The sequence below is a fragment of the Mobula hypostoma genome, chromosome 4 (genome assembly GCF_963921235.1).
Source record: "Mobula hypostoma chromosome 4, sMobHyp1.1, whole genome shotgun sequence".
NCBI classification, from domain to species: Eukaryota; Metazoa; Chordata; class Chondrichthyes; order Myliobatiformes; family Myliobatidae; genus Mobula; species Mobula hypostoma.
In genome coordinates, this window is record NC_086100.1 from 31,858,403 (window position 1) to 31,875,291 (window position 16,889).

Below are 16,889 nucleotides of genomic sequence, written 5' to 3' on the forward strand. Positions count from 1 at the left end.
TGGATCCTGGACTTCCTGTCAGATCACCAGCAGGTGGTAAGAGTGGGCTCCCTCACCTCTGCCCCTCTGACACTCAACACAAGTGCCCCTCAAGGCTGTGTCCTAAGTCCCCCTCCTTTACTCTCTGTGTACCCACGACTGTGTCACCACCCACAGCTCAATCTGCTAATTACATTTGCTGACTATATTACATTGATTGGCCTTATTTCAAATAATAACGAGGCAGCCTACAGAGAAGTCATCACCCTAACACAGTGATGTCAAAAAAATAACCCCCCCATGTCAAAAAAACAAAGGAGCTGGTTGTGGACTACAGGAGGAATAGAGACAGGCTAACCTCCATTGGATCTGGGTTTGAGAGGGTGATCAGCTTTAAGTTCCTCGGTATATACATCACCAAGGATCTCATGTGGTCTGCACACACCCACTGTGTGGTGAAAAAGGCACAAGAGTGCCCCTTTCACCTTAGATAGTTGAAAAAGTTTGGTATGGGCCCCCAGATGCTAAGGACTTCCTATGGTGGCACAGTTCAGAGCATCCTGACCAGCTACATCACTGCCTGGTATGGGAACTGTACTTCCCTCAATAGTAGGACTCTGCAGAGAGTGGTGCAGACGGCCCAGCGCATCTGTAGATGTAAACCTCCCACATACTATTTATTACAATTTACTATAACATTTAGACGGAGACGTAACGTAAAGATTTTTACTCCTCATGTATGTCAATTCAATCCATATAAGGAATTGAACACAATCATCTCACTGCTATAGGCAGCAGTTCAACTTGCTTCAAAAAGGCAACAATTATACCAGTGCCTAAGAAGAATAGTGTGAGCTGCCTTAATGACTATAGCCCAGTAGCACTCACATCTACAGTGATGAAATGCTTTGAATGGATGGTCATGTCGAGACTGAACTCCTGCCTCAGTAAGGACCTGGACCCATTGCAATTTGCCTATCGCCACAATAGGTCAACGGCAGACGCAATCTCAATGGCTCCTCACACAGCTTTAGGCCACCTGGACAACACAAGCACCTATGTCAGGATGCTGTTCAATGACTATAGCTCAGCATTTAATACAATCACTGCCACAAACCTGATTGAGAAGTTATAGAACCTGGGCCTCTGTACCTCCCTCTGCAATTGGATGCTCGACTTCCTAACCGGAAGACCAAAATCTGTGCAGATTGGTGATAACATATCCTCCTCGCTGACGATCAACACTGGCACACCTCAGGGATATGTGCTTAGCCCATTGCTCTACTCTCTATATACCCATGACTGTGTGGCTAGGCATAGCTCAAATACCATCTATAAATCTGCTGACGATACAGCCATTGTTGGTAGAATCTCAGGTGGTGACGAGAAGGCATATAGGATTGAGATATGCCAACCAGTGGAATGGTGCCGCAGCAACAACCTGGCACTCAACATCAGTAAGATGAAAGAGCTGACTGTAGACTTCAGGAAGGGTAAGATGAAGGAACACATACCAATCCTCATAAAGGGATCAGAAGTGGAGAGAGTGAGCAGCTTCAATTTCCTGGGTGTCAAGATCTCTGAGGACCTAACCTGGTCCTAACATTTCAATGTAGTTATAAAGAAGGCAAGACAGCGGCTATACTTTATTCGGAGTTCGAAGAGATTTGGTGTGTTAACAAATACACTCAAAAACTTCTATAGTTGTACCAAGGAGAGCCTTGCATCACTGTCTGGTATGGAAGGGCTACTGCACAGGACCGAAGGAAGCTGAAGGAGGTTGTAAGTCTAGTCAGCTCCATCTTGGGTTCTAGCCTACAAAGTTCCCAGGACATCTTTAGGGAGCGTTGTCTCAGAAAGGCAGCATCCATTATTAAGGACCTGCAGCACCCAGGGCATGCCCTTTTCTCACTGTTACCATCAGGTAGGAGGTACAGAAGCCTGAAGGCACACACTCGGTGATTCAGGAACAGCTTCTTCCCCTCTGCCATACGATTCTTAAATGGACATTGAATCCTTGGATACTACCTCACTTTATATTTAACATATAGTATTTCTGTTTTTGCAAGTTTTTTTAAATCTCTTCAATATACATAATTGATTTACTTGTTTATTATTATTAGTTTTATTTTATTTATATTTTTTCTCTGCTAGATTATGTATTGTATTGAACTGCTGCTGATAAGTTAACAAATTTCATGTCACATGCCAGTGATAATAAACCTGATTTTGATTCTGATTCTGAAAACGGACGAGAAAACTGTATGGAGTATACAATAGACCTTCAACTAATCCAAGGAAGGTCAAGGAGCAAATTTCTGACCAGTACCAGTAGGTTTCCATGACCACAGCATTAATTCGGATACAACTTTTAAAATAAAAAGAACACAGAATTCTTCAATTTTATTCAAAAGAATTTTTAAGCTATAGTTCTGCAAACCCAACAAAAAGGGAGAGGGTGTCAATTCCAGGTTTAGTTTCAAGGAATTAAACTGGGCAGATTAAAGTAGTGTCTATGGAAGATAATCTCCATGCTGTGATCATCATCCAGTTAAATTTTGCATTGTTATGTTAAAAAGATAAAGATAAAGCAAGTAAATATTCTAAAATGGGTTTAGATCAATTGTAGTCACAGAGTGATGCAGGAGGGAAGCCATGCCTTCATCCTCAAAGTTCCACACAAACCATCATGTGAGTACATACCAATCCTATTTTACTCTTCCTATGTTCTCAACTCTTCAAGAAGATTCTACATACCACTCATCTACATACTAAGGGCAATTTAATGCCTAATTCATCCTATTAACCTGCATGTATTGGATGTGGAAAAAATAAGGGCAAGTGAGGAAAAGAACATGGTCCCAGTGAGAACATAATAATTCGAGACAGGCAGTCGTAGAAATGAGGGCCAATCAAATAAGGGTCACTGAAGCTGTCTGACAATGAATCTACCAGCTACATCACCATGCTGCAGTTTCTACACTTCCGGGGCATCAGGACAAGCCTAACGACAGCTCTCGTTGAAAACAATGGAAAACCTCGTATTCTTGTTTTAGCCTGCTGCGGCTGAGAACCATGAATGGCAGTGGTGCTTCGCCACCAGACAAGCTTAATGTCTTCTATGCTCGCTTTGAAAGGGAGAATAAAACCACAGCTATGAGGGTCCTTGCTGCATCCGGTGACCCTGTGATCTCTGTCTTGGAGGCTGTCATCAGGCTGTCTTTCAAGAGGGTGAACTCTCGCAAGGCAGCAGGGCCCTTTTGAGTACCTGGTAAGGCTCTGGAAACCCGTGTCAACCAGCTGGCATGAGTATTCAAAGACATTTTCAATCTCTCACGCTACAGTCAGCAATTCTCAACTGCTTCAAAACGGCAACAATTATTCCAATGCTCAGGAAGAACAGCTTGAGCTGCCTCAACGACTATCCTCCAGTAACAGACACATCTACAGTGATGAAATGTTTTGGGAGGTTGTTCATGGCTAGAATCAACACCTGTCTCAGGAAGGACCTAGATCCACTGCAATTTGCCTATTGCCACAATAGGTCTACAGCAGATGCAATCTCAATGGCTTTCCACGCAGCCTTGGATCACCCGGACGATGCAAATACCTACAAATGTTAGGATTCTGTTTATTGACTTTAGCTCAGCATTTAACACCATCATTCCTACTGTTCTGGTTGAAAAACAGGCTTCCGTACCTCCCTCTGCAACAGGATCCTCAACTTTGAACTTTGAAATGATGGTATCAGTCTGGTTTGCAAGCTTCCTTGAACTAAATAATTTAGCCAGTCCTAGCAACACACACAAAATGCTGGAGGAACTCAGCAGGCCAGTGAGCATCTATGGAAAGAGTACAGTTGACATTTCGGGCTGAAACCCTTCGGTAGGACTATAAAATACTACATGCAACCCTTAGATTATTTTTCTGCGGGCACTCTTAGTTAGAGTAACTGAAAATTATGAACGTCAGGAACTATAAACTGTAAACAAACTGTGTGAATGGAGACATAAATAAATAGCAATAAATAATAAATAATGAATTAACAATATAACAGAGTCCTTACATGAGTGTAGGTATCCTCTTTTGTTCAAGAGCCTGATGGTTGAGGGGTAGTAACTGTTCTTGAACCTGGTGGTTCAAGTCCTGAGGCACTTGTACCTTCTACATGACGGCGGCAGTGAGAAGACAGCATGCCCTGGATGGTGAGGATCTTTGATGATGGATGCTACTTTTCTCTGGCAACGTTTCATATAGATGTGCTCAATAGCTGGGAGGGTTTGACCCATGATGTACTGGGCTGAATCCACTGCCTTTTGGAGGGTTTCCCGCTCAAAGGCATTGGTGTTCCCATACCAGGCCGTAATGCAGCCATTCAGCACATTTTCCATCACACATCTATAGAAGTTTGCCAAGGTTTTTGATGACATGCTGAACCTCCGCAGACTCCTGAGGAAGCAGAGACATTATCATGCTTTCTTCACAATTATATTTATATGATGGGTCCAGGACAGGTCCTCTGAGATAGTGACCCCCAGGAATTTAAAGATACTGACCCTCTCCATCTCTGATCCTTCAATGATGACTAGCTCATGAACCTCTGGTTTCCCTCCCCTGTAGTCTACAATCAGTTCCTTGGTCTTAATGACATTGTGTGAGAGGTTGTTCTTATTACACCACTCAGCCAAGTTTTCAATCTCTAATGCTGTCAATGTAGCACTAAAATACCCCTACCCCAAAAAAATTGCAAAAAAGGGTTTTATTGTCATTTCTTGTACTTTCAGACATACTGAACAACATATCAAAAGTTGGACAGAAATGAAGCACAGGAAAGTTAAAAAAATCTGGCGTTAAAAAAATGGCCGCCAATGAAAAGAATCGGACCCAGACCTGTCTTAATTTGCTATATTTCACTGTTTCTAACCCTAATGGCTGAGGGTAAGAACTACCTCATATAGCGCTCTTTAGAGCAGCACAGTTGTCTTAATCTATGACTAAAGGTGCTTCTCTGTTCAACTAAAGTGGCATGCAGAGGGTGAGAAACATTGTCCAGAACTGCTAGAGTTTTCCGTGGGGTCCTTTGTTCTACCACAGCCTCCAATGTGTCCAGTTTGACCCCTATAACAGAGCCAGCCTCTCTAATCAGTTGATTGAGCCTGTTGACACCACTCGTGTTGATGCCATTGCCCCACAACACCACCACATAAAAGATTGTAAGGACAACAACAGGCTCACAGAATATGTGAAGGGGAGGCCTGCATACTCCAAAGGACCTTTTTCTGCTCAGGAAGTATGAGCAATGCGAAAAATATTTGGCTCCATTCTACAGAGAAGAAATTGAAACTTAAAGGAATGGAACTCACTTCTCATCATTAAGCTTAAACATAGTCAATATTCTCTACGCACAGACAGAAAAAAATTCTTGAAGGTGTTTTATGACAAGACAGGTGGTTTAGTTTTTCATTCCAAGGCCAATGTGACTGTCATGGGCACTTGGAATAATCCACTAATTACTTCGGTCAAGGTTATGTCTAAATAGAATAGGAGTGAATATTGGCATCGGAAAATTTTGAGGATTAATAGAAACTAAGCTTTTTTGTTTATGAAAGGATACAAGCTAGAAATATACAGGGAGAAGATGATTTCTATACAAAGACCGTGTAAGGAATCTGGAGCAGCAGCTGGATGACCTTCAACTCATAAGGGAGAATGAAGCAGTCATAGATGACAGCTACGGGGAGGTAGTCACACCTAGGCTGCCAGAAGCAGGTCGTTGGGTGACAGTCAGAGGGGGGAAAGCAAAGGTGAGTAGACAGGTAGTGCAGAGCACCCTTGTAGTCATTCAAGATTCAAAAAAACTTTATTGTCATTCTAACCGTACATCAGCTCTGCAGGGCAGAATGAGACAGCGCTTCCCAGGAGCAGTGCAATCATAACATAACAAACACAACACTAAATAATAAACATAACAATAAATAGTAAAACACAACAGCCATATGTCAGTTAAAATCAAGTTATAAGTGTCCAGTGCAAATTAAAAGTGTCCAAAGCAGAGTCAGGTAGAGCAGCTATTTAGCAGTCTGACTGCCTGTGGGAGGAAGCTGTTTAGCAGCCTTGTGGTTTTAGTTTTGATGCTCCTGCAATGTTTGCCTGATGGCAGAAGAACAAACAGTTCATGGAGAGGGTGTGAGGGGTCTTTAATGATGTACCGTGTCTTCTAGAGGCATCGACTCTTAAAGAGGTCTTGGACAGAAGGTAGGGAAACCCCAATAACCTTCTCTGCTCCCCTAACCACCCTCTACAAGGCTTTTCTGTTGACAGCACTGCAGCTGGAGTATCAGGTTGTGATGCAAAAGGTCAGCACACTCTCAACCACGAATAATAGGTAATACCGTCCTGGATACTGTTAGCGGGGACGACCAACCAGAGATAAGCCACAGTGGCAGGGCCTCCGGCACTGAGTCTGACACGGTTGTGCAGAAGGGTGGGACAGAGAAGAGGAGAGCTGTCGTCATTGGAGACTCTATAGTCAAGGGAGCAGACAGGAGATTTTGGGGACATGAGAAGGACACCCGCATGGTTTGTTGCCTCCCAGATGCCAGGGTCCGGGATGTCTCTGACTGGGTGCACGACATCCTGGTACGAGAGGGAAAGCAACCAGAAGTCATGACACATGTTGGTACCAATGACTTAGGAAGAGGGATGAGGTCCTGAAGTGTGAATTTCAGGAACTAGGCAAAAGGCTGAAGAACAGGACCTCAAGGGTGGCGTTCTCAGGATTGCTGCCAGTGCTACGTGATAGTGATGGTGAGAATTGGAGGAGAATTGGCAGTTGAATGCGTGGCTGAGGAGTTGGTGCAGGGGGCAGGGTTTTAGATTTTTGGATCATTGGGATTTCTTCTGGGGAAGGTGGGACCTGTACAGATTGGATGGGTTGCACCTGAACTCAAGGGGGAGCAATATCCTTGCAGGTGAGTTTGCTAGCATGGTTCGGGAGGGTTTAAATTAATTTGCAAGGGGGATGGGAGCCAGAGCGATAAAGCAGTGGAAGAAGTGAATGGAGTAAAGCAAGATCTAACATATAAAGAGGCGTTGAGGAAAGAGAAGCAGAATAAAGGATGTAAAGGTAGTAAGGTAGACGGGCTAAAGAGCATGTACTTCAATGCAAGAAGCATCAGGAACAAAGGTGATGAACTGGATAGAGCATGGATACATACATGAATTATGTGGCTATTACAGAGACTTGGCTGGCACCAGGGCAGGAATGGATTCTCAACATTCCTGGATTTCAGTGCTTTAAAAGGGATAGATAGGAGGGAAAAGGGGAGGAGGGGTGGCATTACTGGTCAGGGATACTATTACAGATACAGAAAGGGTGGGGAATGTAGCAGGATCTTCTTTTGAGTCAGTATGGGTGGAAGTCAGGAACAGGAAGGGAGCAGTTACACTACTGGGAGTATTCTATAGGCCCCCTGGTAGCAGCAGAGATACCGAGGAGCAGATTGGGAGGCAGATTTTCGAAAGGTGCAAAAATAACAGGGTTGTTATCATAGGTAACTTCAACTTCCCTAATATTGATTGGCACCTGATTAGTTTCAATGGTTTAGACAGTGCAGAGTTTGTTAAGTGTGTCCAGGATGGATTCCTGTCACAGAATGTTGACAGGCCGACTAGGGAGAATGCCATACTAGATCTAATATTAGGTAATGAACTTGGTCAGGTCACAGATCTCTCAGTGGGTGAGCATCTGGGGGATAGTGACCACCGCTCCCTGGCCTTTAGCGTTATCATGGAAAAGGACAGAATCAGAGAGGACAGGAAAATTTTTAATTGGGGAAGGGCAAATTATGAGGCTGTAAGGCTAGAACTTGCGGTGTGTATTGGGATGATGTTTTTGCAGGGAAATGTACTATGGACATGTGGTTGATGTTTAGAGATCTCTTGCAGGATGTTAGGGATAAATTTGTCACCGTGAGGAAGATAAAGAATGGTAGAGTGAAGGAACCATGGGTGACAAGTGAGGTGGAAAATCTAGTCAGGTGGAAGAAGGCAGCATACATGAGGTTTGGGAAGCAAGGATCAATGGGTCTATTGAGGAATATAGGGTAGCAAGAAAGAAGCTTAAGAAGGGGCTGAGAAGAGCAAGAAGAGGACATGAGAAGGCCTTGGCAAGCAGGGTAAAGGAAAACCCCAAGGCATTCTTCAATTATGTAAAGAACAAAATGATGACAGGAGTGAAGGTAGGACTGATTAGAGATAAGGGTGGGAAGATGTGCCTGGAGGCTGTGGAAGTGAGCGAGGTCCTCAAGGAATACTTCTCTTCGGTATTCACCAATGAGAGGGAACTTGATGACAGTGAGGACAATATGAGTGAGGTTGATGTTCTGGAGCATGTTGATATTAAGGGAGAGGAGGTGTTGGAGTTGTTAAAATACAAATGTTTGTACATTAGGACAGATAAGTCCCTGGGACCTGACAGGATATTCCAAAGGCTGCTCCACGAGGCGAGATAAAAGATTGCTGAGCCTCCGGCTAGGATCTTTATGTCCTTGTTGTCCATGGGAATGGTACCGGAGGATTGGAGGGAGGCGAATGCTGTCCCCTTGTTCAAAAAAGATAGTAGGGATAGTCCGGGTAATTATAGACCAGTGAGCCTTACATCTGTGGTGGGAAAGCTGTTGGAAAAGATTCTTAGAGATAGGATCTATGGGCATTTAGAGAATCATGGTCTGATCAGGGACAGTCAGCATGGCTTTGTGAAGGGCAGATCATGTCTAACAAGCCTGATAGAATTCTTTGAGGAGGTGACCAGGCATATAGATGAGGGTAGTGCACTGGATGTGATCTACATGGATTTTAGTAAGGCATTTGACAAGGTTCCACACAGTAGGCTTATTCAGAAAGTCAGAAGGCATGGGATTCAGGGAAGTTTGGCCAGGGGTCATGGTGGAGGGAGTACATTCGGATTAGACGGTTGTGACTAGTGGTGCCCCACAAGGATCGGTTCTGGGACCTCTACTTTTCATGATTTTTATTAGCAACCTGGATGTGGGGGTAGAAGGGTGGGTTGGCAAGTTTGCAGATGCCACAAAGGTTGGTGGTGTTATGGATAGTGTGGAGGATTGTCAAAGATTGCAGAGAGACATTGTAGGATGCAAAAGTGGGCTGAGAAGTGGCAGATGGAGTTTAACCCTGAGAAGTGTGAGGTGGTACACTTTGGAAGGACAGACTCCAAAGCAGAGTACAAAGTAAATGGCAGGATACTTGGTGGTGTGGAGGAGCAGAGGGATCTCGGCGTACATATCCCCAGATCCCTGAAAGTTGCCTCACAGGTAGATAGGGTAGTTAAGAAAGCTTATGGGGTGTTAGCTTTCATAAGTCGACGGATAGAGTTTAAGAGTCGCGAGGTAATGATGCAGCTCTATAAAACTCTAGTTAAGCCACATTTGGAGTACTGTGTCCAGGTCTGGTCGACTCACTATAGGAAGGATGTGGAAGCATTGGAAAGGGTACAGAGGAGATTTACCAGGATGCTGCCTGGTTTAGAAAGTATGCATTATGATCAGAGATTAAGGGAGCTAGGGCTTTACTCTTTAGAGAGAAGGAGGATGAGAGGAGACATGATAGAGGTGTACAAGATAATAAGAGGAATAGATAGAGTGGACAGCCAGCGCCTTTTCCCCAGGGCAGCACTGCTCAATACAAGAGGACATGGCTTTAAGGTAAGGGGTGGGAAGTTCAAGGGAGATATTAGAGGAAGGTTTTTTACTCAGAGAGTGGTTGGTGCGTGGAATGCACTGCCTGAGTCAGTAGTGGAGGCAGATACACTAGTGAAGTTTAAGAGACTACTGGACAGGTATATGGAGGAATTTAAGGTGGGGGGAGGTATAGGGGAGGCAGGGTTTAAGGGTCGGCACAACATTGTGGGCCGAAGGGCCTGTACTGTGCTGTACTATTCTATGTTCTATGAAAGAACATCTTTCCCCAATTATGTTTACCTTTACGCGAATGAATGGTAGAATAAACTTTGACAGTGGAAAGGAGTAAACAGATTTGAACTAGATCCTCAACACGAAATCAATAGCCTTCCAGGGAGTATAATGGTAATGCAGAAAACAGTAGTATAATTCAGCACAGTAAGCCAATTATCCCGTGGCAGATATTTATAAATTGGGGGATTTATTAATATTTTCCCTTCAATAACAAAGGAATTTTGTTGCCGCAGACTAAAATACAAACCGAAAGTCAGATATACGAGTTGAAATGCCCTGCTCTGAGTGACGCTTTTTACGGCCACCCAGCAAGACCCGTGTCCATCTGAAGATCATTGGTTAGACGAGTCTAGTCTTACTGCAAAACGTCGCCTGCCTTGGAAACGAGCAGCATTTAATCAGAATGAAAGACCGTGTCGAGAGTTGTCGTATCGGCGAGGCAGTGACCAGAGCGAGAGCCCGGAGAGCCACGAGTGAGTTGGCTGAAGCGGCAGGAAAGGGCAGCTTTTAGTAGTGGCTGAGGAGGAAGGACAGCAATTGGGGTCTGACTAACTGCAGGGTGGCACTGCTCCGCCACCAGGCCTAAGGGAGCGAAACATCAATGAGCGGTGACCCCTCGCTGATGACCCTATCGCTGTGTCGGAGGTGCGGCGGGCAGCAAACATCTTCCTGTAAAGCTCATTGGTGAGCCCTACCTTCACAGAGCCGCGGGGCAGAGTGGGCATTGCCACGCACAGCACAAACATCAGATACACCAGAAAGATGTTCTGGGTCACTAGTTCCTCCGGGCAACCAAACGCCTTCAGCATCTCGGGCAGCCACAAGCCCAAACTCAGGGTCAGCAGGAAGGAAAACAGCACCATGGCAGCCATCTGCGGGCGAGAGAACTTGGTCATCTTTCTCGCCTCCCTGCAGCCCCGGACTGGCTGTCTGCTGACCAGCAAACCGCAGATGCTGTCAACAGCGAAGCAGACCCCTTCCCACTCCGGATGGACTCCGCCTCAGCCCGCCCGCCCCGGATACAGAACCAGATCACTTCCTTCATGTGGAGAGACGGAAGGGGTTCAGGTGGCTGAATCCGGAGTAATGTGCGATCTGCTGTGGCTGCAAGCTCCCTCTCTCTCTGATCCGCCGGTACCCTCTGCCTGTCTTTGTCCCCATCCACTTCACACACACGTTTCCCCCTCACCTCCCATCTGTTTGCAAACGTCGATCACCTCTCCCTTCCCAACTCCCATTCTCACCTCATTATCAGAACCAGGACTGGTGATCCTGCGCGCCAGCCTCCAGCAGCTCTCTCCCGTCTTCACACTCCTCTCTGCCCACCTTGCTCCATCTGTTGTTTCCCCTTTTTCCTTTCTTTGTCTGTCTTCATCTATCATTCAGCTGCCACAGTCTTCCAATTCTGCGCCCGCTCGACTCCCCCGCCTGTTTCTTCCAGTCTTCCTCAGTCCGCCAATGGCCTCGGAGTCCTTTCTTCTCTTCATTCTAGCCATCTCACCGCACTCTGCTGAAGCAGGGTTTCGACCCAAAACAGCGACAATTTCTTTCCTCGCACAGATACTGCATGATCCCTGAGTTCCTCCAGCATTTTGTGTGTGTTGGCCTGAGTTCTTCCACCAGATCGTTTGACACTTCCTGTCTGTTGCCCAGATAGCATCCGTGATGACTGAGCAGGGGGGGATCATGGTGAGAGCACAATTCTCTCTGCTTCAGACAGAAAATAATAACTAACGACTTCAAGCAGAACGTTTTTAATATTTAGCTGAGAAAAGGGAGGTGATGCAGCCTCTCTCCATTGCGGCATTCAGTTCAAGTTCATTGTCATTCAACTGTGCATGTGTATACCGCCAAACGAAACAACATTTTCTGACTAAGGTGCACATCACAGTACATATAACGCACACACATAACACATAAAGTAATATTACCACAAATAAATTAGCTAATAATAAGGTGCATTTACAATACAAGTTAAAAACGTGTCAGGGCTTGGGGTCTCGGTCTGAAACATAGGAGCGACATCCTGATGAAGGGTCTCTGCACAAAACGTTGACTCTACTCCTTTCCATAGATGCTGCTTGGCCTGCTGAGTTCCTCCAGCATTTTGTGTGTGTTGCTCGGATTTCCAGCGTCTGCAGGTTTTTTCTTGTTTGTGAGTATGACACTACTGTTGCTTCATACATGATGAGACCAGGATGATGGCAGGGAGTTCAATAGTCATCTGGCCAGGGGGGTAAAAACTGTTTCCCATTCTGACAGTTCCTAATGCTACATTACCTCCTGCCTGCTGGAAGGGGGTAAAAGAAATGTATGGATGGATGGGAGGGCCCTGCATAAGCAGCCCTCTTGATAAATACTTGTAATGGGTGGAAGAGATGATCCTTTCAACAGTCCTCACAAACCTTGTAGTCAGATGCCCTGCAAATCCCATACCAGACAGTGATGCCAGATAGTCAGGACAATCTCAATGTTGCTCCTATTAAAATTGGTTATAATAGGGTTTGGGGGGGGGCGCGGTGTTCACTCACATCAGTCTCCGCAGGAAGCAGAGACACTGTAGGATGCTTTCTTGACCAAAGAGGTGGTGTTGACGGACGAGGTGAGCATATCATCTACACATATGTTAATGACCTACACATAAAAACTAAAACATTTTCTCACATTTTCCCTTTTAGAAGCAATATCAATAACTATTTGTTCAAAGCTCAGTCTTGAATAGCCAGCATTTGTTTAATTTAAATGTTGGCTATACCCATTGTATTGGGTTTCATCACAAATCCTGGTCTCTTCACTAGTTTCATCCCATACCCTGGCAATTATTTCAAGCCGGACAGTATCAGAATCAATCCTGAGTTGTCCACTGTTCATTTCACTGAATAGATGCTGTCTGATCTGCTGAGTTCCTCCAGTATTTTGTGTGTATTGTTCCAGAAATCCAGCATCTGCAGTCCCTCTTGTGTCTCCTAGATTCTGATTCCATATATTCTTTATATGTAGATATACCTTCCCTCACAGATAATGTCGATAAACATCTGCTGCCTTTGCTCCTCCCAAATTCCATGTGCTATATAAATCCCAAACACTGGCAGTGCTTAATGATTTCCCTGGCAAGTTTTTGTATCAATGCAGGTTTCCGTCTAATATAAACTTACTTTTTCATACTTTCTTCTCTTATCAGTGTCCATTTATGGAAGTCCTGATCTGGGAATTCTGGTCCATTGGTGTTCTTCCTTAGTTGCTCCTACCTAGCCCCGGTAATTGTATTTGTTTGGGACCAGCACTCAGTGCTCCCTAAAGCCCATATCTTCTGCTCCTCCCTTTCCTCCTTTCTTTGGTAAATTCACTACCCATACAAAGCTTCAGGTTACAAAATATTTTCACCCTGTCTGAGATCAATTTCCCCCCAACCATATGATCTTAAAATCCCTTAAAGGTACAATTTAAATGAATGTTTATATAATATAGGGAAATATCCACTATTTCAGTAATCAGTCAGGATCATAATTTAGTCACATAAAACAATTACTGAAAGATAGTTTATTTCTTACTGGATATTAGTATAGCCTGCACAATGAATGGCAGAACCCACAGTAATGTCAAGAAGCAATAGGACCTTGTTGTACAAGTCCAAGGATCACTGAAAGAGGCAACATACAGTACATTGTAAGGTGCTGAAGAAAGCTAGGGCTTAGAATATAAGAACAGGGAGGTTATGAATATATCTTTATCAAACATTTTTTGTATCTGTAGCTAGTAGAGTAGATATGAGGTTGTAATCTAATTACACTAGAAGAAATCCTTTTATAAAATTACTAAACCAAGTTAAAACACATAGAAGGGGAGTAATAGACTGGCATATGTTGGGGAATGGTCTAAGAACATAAAAGAGAGCAGGAGTAAAAGGGCAATTTTCAGATTGGAAGCTGTGACTAATCGTGTACCATGAGAATTGCTGCTAGGGCCCTGGCAGCTCCCAATCTATATCAATAGTTTAGATAAGAAGATGTAGTGTGATCGGCCTAAATCTGTTGTATGTCAGTGTGGACTTTGAGGAGAATGCCCAGAGTTTTCAGAGGGATATAGTCAGGATATGTAATGAAATGAGGACATGATAGGTGAGGAATATGGAAAAAGTGTGAGGTTGTCCATGTTGGAAGACAAAAAAAGGACAACATATTTTTAAATGGTGAGAGATTGAAATGTGTTTGTGCAATGAAGCTCTGAATATCAGTGAAATTTAACACGAAGGAGCAGCAATCATTTAGGATAGCTAAGCGAGCATTGTCCTTTATTGCAAGAGTGCATATGTCTTGTTCTCATTGTGTAGGACACTGGCACGTCTGCAGTTGGAATATATTGCAAACAACTTTTATTTCCCATCCTAAGATGTGGCAAGTCATTTAGCTAATCTTCTACTTTGACATTTAAAAATTGAACATTGGCATTCTTTAGACCTATATTTGCTAAAATAAAAGTGATCAATTGTTAGGTATATCTGCAGTTAATTTGTGAACAACCCCATGAAACACTGCATTTAATGTTTAAAATATTAATAGTACAAAACTTAGCCATATTAAAGTAAATTCTGTTTCACATACTGTCAAAGTCCTGAAGTTCCACGCCACCAGGTTGAAGAATAGCTACTTCCCTTCAACCATTCAGTTCTTGAACCAACCTGACCAACCAATTCTAATCACTACCTCAGTATAGCACCACTGTAACCACTTAGTACTAAAATGAATTTCTAATCACATTCATTCTTGTATAATTTTGTATAATTCATGTTTGTTTTTTTCTGTGCATTGAACATAGGATCAAGCCCTTCAGCCAGCATGTCTGTGCTGACCATCATGTCAATCCAAATGAATCCCATCTGCCTACACATCCATATATCTATATCTTTCCATTCTCCGCCTGTTAAATGCTTCTTAAACACTGCATATGACAATAAACTTAACTTTGACTTTTGACTTTATCAATTGGAAGCTAGATTTAATACACTTTGAAATTGTGATTACTACTTAATCTATTTTATTGATCTATATTGCAGCAATCTATTCGTAATTCAATTAAAATGCAAATATGAAACTCAGAACTCCTAATCCCTTGTATGTACTGGATGGTTTAAATATTACTCTGATTTTGAATTTATCATTTTTACAGCGCTATTTTGCCCAGTCTTTTCAATTTACAAAATTACTTTTAACAGAATGTTTTCTTCGAAGACATCCCACTTGTAAATCATGTCTTGGTATGTAGAAGCATTTCCAGTCATCCATTGCTTTCTTCTGCTTGCTGACACGAATTCAGTCCTTTGTGCAATATATGTGGAATTCTAATAATGTGGACCATATCAGAATTAGTTGGGCCTGTTCTCCCTTGAGTGTAGAAAAATGAAAGATTTTATTAGAACATATAAAATATTTACAGACATGATTTGTTAGGTGCAGTTGGCTGTGCTCTCTACAACTAGGGGTCATAGTAACAAAAAATGGGTTGTCACTAAAGAAGAAGAGAGAAGAAATTTCTACACTAAGAGGTGACAAATCTTTGAAATACCTTACTAAAATGGCGGTGGAGGCTCAATCGCTGAGTAGATTTCAGAAAGGAGATTTTTAGGTAAGGAATATTATGGACAACATTAGGAACCTTAAGAGCATTCACTGGGAGCATCAGAAGTTCCACATAAACAGCAGAAACAGAGTATCACCTCATTTCCAACCTACAGTTGTCATTGACATCAAAAGACTGCAAGATGATTTTGTCTCTGTTTAAAGCTGCAATTTGCTTGTCAAATGGGGTGAGACCAGCAACCTAAGGCTCAATGTGGACGAGACAAAAGTGATGGTTGTGAACTTCAGGAAGATGCAGGTCAGCCACTCACCATTGCACATCAGTAGGGTGAAGAGCACAAAGTTCCATGGTGTGCACATAATGGACTATTTAACCTAGACCTACAGCATCTCTTCGTTATTCAAGAAGGCACAGTAGTGTCTATAGTTTCTGAGGAGGTTGAGCTATGGAAGGCTCCTCACCCCCATTCTAACAACTTGCTGCAGGAGCACCATTGAGTATGTCCAGTATGCCTGCATCATTGTGTGGTACAGAAACTTCAAGATATTGGACTGCAAGACCCTACAGAGGCCAGTAAAAAATGCCGAGAGGATCACCAGGGTCTCCCTCCTCACTATTTGTTACATTTACTGGGAGGGTTGTATATGAAGGGCCTGAAGCATCCTCTTCTTCTTCTTCTATGGCTTGTTTTACGGCAGTTGGCACCCAGCTTAATGGTGCATTACTGCCGCCTTCTGCTCCGGAGTGTGCAATAGACTTACATTCTAAATCCCTTCTCCCAATCACACACACACACATCCCCTAACCTACACTTTATCCTCCCATCTTTGGCCATCCTAGTACCCTATTTCTACTTATCCGTCATATCTTATAAAAAAAACCCTGTACCCCTTAAGAAAGCTAAAAATACCCTAAACTGTGCTCTCTCACCTATGCCCAGCAACCCTTTTAATGTGAATTCCTGCACCCCCAGTTCTCTTAGATTAATTCTCATCATCTCTCTCTCTATCCCATACTTCCTGCAACTCAGAACTACATGTTCTACTGACTCCTGTTCCTGACATTCCTCACACAATCCTGTCTGGTGTTTCCCTATCATTTTCAATGTTTTGTTTAATGCACAATGCCCCAGCCTTAACCTAGTCCACACAGTCTCCTCTCTTGTGTATCCACCACCTACCCTAGTACCTGCAACACTTTTTTGTATTTGATAAAAAATGCCTCCCTTTCCCCTCCCTGTCCCATCTTTCTTGCCACATTTGGTTGACTTTTTCCCAGATTACACACTTAACCTCTGCTTTGCTGATTCTAGTGTGCATTTCTACATTTTCTTTCTTTAAC

At 43.5% G+C, this 16,889-nt stretch overlaps 1 long non-coding RNA gene across 1 annotated transcript in view; it reads right to left on the reverse strand.

Moving 5' to 3' along the window:
• Positions 1–11,331, reverse strand: part of LOC134345217 (uncharacterized) — a 42,687-nt gene extending 31,356 nt beyond the window's left edge. Inside the window, exon 1 of the long non-coding RNA XR_010017639.1 lies at positions 11,216–11,331. This is a non-coding gene — a long non-coding RNA (uncharacterized LOC134345217). The remainder of the gene's footprint in view (positions 1–11,215) is intronic.
• Between the last annotated feature and the right edge of the window lie 5,558 nt (positions 11,332–16,889).